The following is a 4,777-nucleotide window of genomic DNA, read 5'->3' as shown; positions in this document are numbered from 1 at the left end:
CTGTTTTTCCTCAGCCTAAAATCAATGTTGTACTACCCCAAATCCTATCCTGAAAATAAGGTAACTCCCGCTAACTTAACTGCTCCCTACTCCTGCTACATCATACTCGCCTTTTTTTTTTTTCTCAAAAGAGTCCTCTATTCTTTCTGCTTTCCTAACATGAAGCTCAGCGTCTGTGTACACTATTGCTCTGCCTCCGCCCACATGAACTACTAGTGAGAGACACAGCAGAGAGGGTAGACAGAGAAGAAAAGAACGCAGACTCATATTACAGGAGGACGCGTCTTCTGGAGTGGAAGTTTGAACGGCTGCGAAAAGATGGAGAAGGGCTGGCCGCAGAACTGCGCCTAGGATGGGGGATGGGAGCAGAAGAGCCACTGCCCTGGACCGGCCTGCGGAGGCCGGGCAAGTCTCCCAGCGGTCCCACTCTCTGGGCAAGGGGAATCAGGATAGAGAAGAACCCCTGTTCCATGCCAGCCAGGTGGACTCTTAACACGACCAGTTCAGGGGCACCTTGCTGGGACGGAGCCGTGGAGTCCGAACGCAGCAGGTATGGGGCTGACCTAAGCCCCCCTGCCATACACTGCTGGGCAGAGGGCTCAGTCAGCTGCTGATACCAGTGTCCGCAATCCAAGATGGCGCCGCTAGAGGATGAAGGAAACCTCTAGTTAGGTGGTGTGGCCTTCCTTTCAGTCAGCTGCTGCTACCAGAGTGTCCGCAATCCAAGATGGCGCCGCTAGAGGATGAAGGAAACCTCTAGTTAGGTGGTGTGGCCTTCCTTCCCCTCTCCCCACCCCCCAACCCCATTCAGCCACAACCTCTAGCCCCAAGTACTTCCGTGTTAACAAAGCATTATAAATTTCCAGGTTTTGTTTGCGTTTAAATTTGTCTGCTCTTTTCCCAGTGCCTGTTTCAGGTGATGTCTTTTTTTCTTTGACTTAATGGAAAATATTCTTTATCTTCGACCTATCAGCACACATCAGGACCTATCATCAACCTTACATTTATAAGAAGCAAAGCCAGACCACAGCTCCTGTATAACTCAAAGAGAAGAGAGTGCTTTATTGTTTTGTCACACCGAGGCCCTGAGCCAGACAGATTAAGTTTATGTCAGAAAATATTAAAGGGCCAGCTCTACAACATATGGATTTGGGGGCGTGTGTCACATTTGATATGAGAAAGAGAGCAACAGCCGTGACTGGGTCAGAGGCAGGCATACTCAGAAACGCCCTGAAAGGAATGGGCACCAGCGCAGAAAGAACCCTTGAGTCTTAGCCCAAAGAAACAAAGCTCCTCAGTCGGACAATACCGAACCTGAGTAAATATCATCAGGAAGAGTATTCATCTTGGTGTTCCCACTTTCTTTTATGGTGTCATTACTCTAGACAAGGATCATCCCTACCTGGTTTCCACTGAGCCCCCAAACATCACCGACACATAAACACTAACTTGCTTAGGGAACTCCACTGGCAGCAGAGCCCAGGGAAACGTGTCATCCATTTAAGATGTGTCACATCCTAGACACTCTGTATCCCACGCCATTGCTGGCTCCCTTGGAAGCAATAAGCTGATAACACAGGAAGCTGTCAGGAAATCCAATATCTAAACTCAATATGAGATTGTGGCCCCAATCTAATAAGAATAGATTCATTTTGTTTTATTCCCCTTTTGTCACCTGCTTTGTGGGAACAGTGTAACATGATAAATCAGAACATTATGGCCACTTCTGAGTACATATCGACTCATCATTCCCTGAAACTTTAGGCCAAACCTTTAGAACCATGTGGATTCATGGAGACTGGACTTCTTAGCTGTCTTCTCCTATCATAGTGGTATAGCCGTCTTCTGCTGGAGAAGCATAAAAGACGTTCTCAGGGTCAGCTTAAAAATGCTCAGTTGTTGAATGATCTGGGGCTAATTTAAATTCACAAATGAATTTGATGGAGATGAAGATATTCATCTGGTCTAAATTAAATAGCCCAGAACCAAGACCACTCCAGGAAGCAACTGGGGCAGCTGTGTTGGCTGACTTGTCTAAGACTTTCATGGAATCTATGGTTTTAATAAAACTTATATTTTATTTGAGTAAAATTTCTAAGGAGGCAAAAATAAAGAATCTGAGATCCCAGTCTCTTTCAGTTTAGAAGTTTTCTCTTTTTCTTTAACGTTTATTTATTTTGAGAGAGAAAGTTGCAGGAGTGGGGGTGGGGGGGAGGACAGAGAAGGGGAAGTGTCTGCGCACTGTCTGTACAGAGCCAGACTCAGGGCTCCAACTCGCAAACTGAGATCATGACCTCCGCTGAAATCAACAGTCGGACATTTAACCGACTGAGCCACCCAGGCACTCCAAAGGTGGTTTTTTTTTTTTTCTTTTTAAGTGGATAGATTTATTAATTCAATTTTAATTGGATTTTATAGTGTCTCAATACCCTAACCAGTACATCTATATATTGGGTGGCTGTTTACTTTAGGCTTTTATGCAAGCCCTACCAAGATCTTTCCGTTAATCCAATCACTACAACGGGTTATGATTAATTTACTATAGCATTGATTTTTTTTAAGGATTAGAGAAAAAGCCTCCTTACTCAGGTGGGGGGGGGGAGGCGGGAATATTAAGGGATTATAGGCTGCATCTGCCAGAACTAAAATATTCATCCATTTAATTTATTGTAATTTTCTGTTTTATATGGTCTATCATCTTTTATATATTTCATGGATATCTTATGTTCTGTAGCTTAATAGCAGACCTGGCAGACTGTTATAATGTTGAAATCTCTAAAAGTCATTTAATGATGACCATTAGACTCGTCTTGAGTCAGTGAACTAGAAGGCCATTTTCATTTCTGTAATCTTTAGAAGTTTACTGTTTTACTAATGAGGAAACGCAAACCCAGGAAAGTTAAATGACTTATCTGTCTAATATCACTGAGTTGAGGAATAACTATAGTTAGAAAGTCTTCCTTGACTCCCTTCCTTTGCATCTTATTTTTATTATCATTACTGTGACCTCATTAGCTACACTATTGGCCAGACTCTGTACCAAGTACTTTCACATAGGCGATCTCACTGACTCCTTTCTCACAGCAACTCTGGAGGCTGCGTATTGCCACTATCCCCCTATGTAAGAAAACTAAGGGTCAAAGAAATTATTACTCGACCAAAGTCATTGAACTAATAGCTGGTAAATCCCAGATTTTAAAAATAAAGTTTGTTTTAATCCAAATCCTAAATTCCTCACCATACTGTATGCTGTCCCTGTTAAGGCAAAATGTGGTTTTTAAAATTTCTCATCCCCTGAGCTCAAATCCTTGTCTGGAAATCATTCCCTTTGACCCAACCTTTTGCTTCACATGTTACTGTCTGTGTTAAGAATTCAAAACATAGCTGGAGACTTTGGTTAATGAGGAATGGCACTAACCAGGACACAGATCACTCTTTTTTTTCTAGCTCCTTTGGGAAAAAAAAACTTTTTTAATGTTTATTTATTTTTGAGAGAGAGACAGAGCATGATTGGGGAAGGGGCAGAGAGAGAGACACACCCGCAGAATCCAAAGCAGGCTCCAGGCTCTGAGCTGTCAGCACAGAGCCCAACCCAGGGCTTGAACTCATGAACTGTGAAATCATGACCTGAGCTGAAGTCAGACACTCACCCAACTGAGCCACCAGGCACACCTCTCTAGCTCTTTTGAAATCGTAGCTGATACACGTTGAGAAAAATAAATTCAAATTGTTTTCATCGAGGAAAGAATTAAGCAATAAATGCAAAATCAACATTTTGGGAAAAGTTATCGTTGCCATTATAAAAATGATAAAATAGTATTTGGCGTTTCATGTTAATAATAGCTAATAATAATAATAATAGCTTTGCACGTCATAAATATTCACACTCATCCTATTTTACTGCTGGCAGGAGGACACAGCAGCTCAGAGAGGTTAAACATCTGTTTAAGGTGGAAATGCTAGGAAATGGCAAAGCCAAGAACTGAAGCAGATCTAACCAGATGGTGTATGCTCCAAATGAATCCAGGTATTTTGTATTTTTATTTGTGTACAGGTTTGGGTGTGGTTTTCACACATGGCGTGGGATCCTAACATGGTGAAGCAATCTCCAGTGGAAAGGTTTCTGATACATTTCTACCAAATACTTCCACTGGGAGTGTAGACATTACGTTTCTGGAGGCCATGCCTGGATGTCTTTATCTGTCCAACCAAGATAGCACATTATCTTTATTAATGTGTTACGATTTTTGGTTTGATTTCTCTTGCTAATATTCAGTGCCTGCTAATCATCCACTTAGCGCTATAATTTTTGAAAAATGTTCCTTATATTTAAAAAAAAATTTGTCCTTCTCTTTGTGTGTTTAACTTCTTACTTCATGTTGCTCATCATGGGGATGATCACACAGCAGAGAGCTCACACAATGGAGGGTAAGGACTTCTTTTACCCAAGCTCTCATTTGATAATCCAAATGGCTCTCCCAGCCCATTAAGCAGGTGGTTCTCCAAAAAGACTACTTGTAAGCTACTTAGAATATCTATGGTTTATCTCCTGCCAGGGTGCGACTTAGGTCAGGGTCTTTGGGAAGCATATTGTGGTGAGATTTTGCCTGCAGGAAATGTAATGGGGGCTGCTCTTGGGAACACCTACCAGGGAGTGAGGAAGCAAAATGAGACAGAAAGAGAGGTTGATTTGTGATAACGTTCTAGCAGAGAACTCAGCCTATCCTACAGAGGAGCTCTTGAGCTGGAATGGCCCTTCTAAGTTGTCCAAAATCGA

Source organism: Crocuta crocuta, unplaced genomic scaffold, assembly GCF_008692635.1.
Source record: "Crocuta crocuta isolate KB4526 unplaced genomic scaffold, BGI_CrCroc_1.0 scaffold56, whole genome shotgun sequence".
Classification (NCBI taxonomy): Eukaryota; Metazoa; Chordata; class Mammalia; order Carnivora; family Hyaenidae; genus Crocuta; species Crocuta crocuta.
This window is presented reverse-complemented; position numbering follows the sequence as displayed.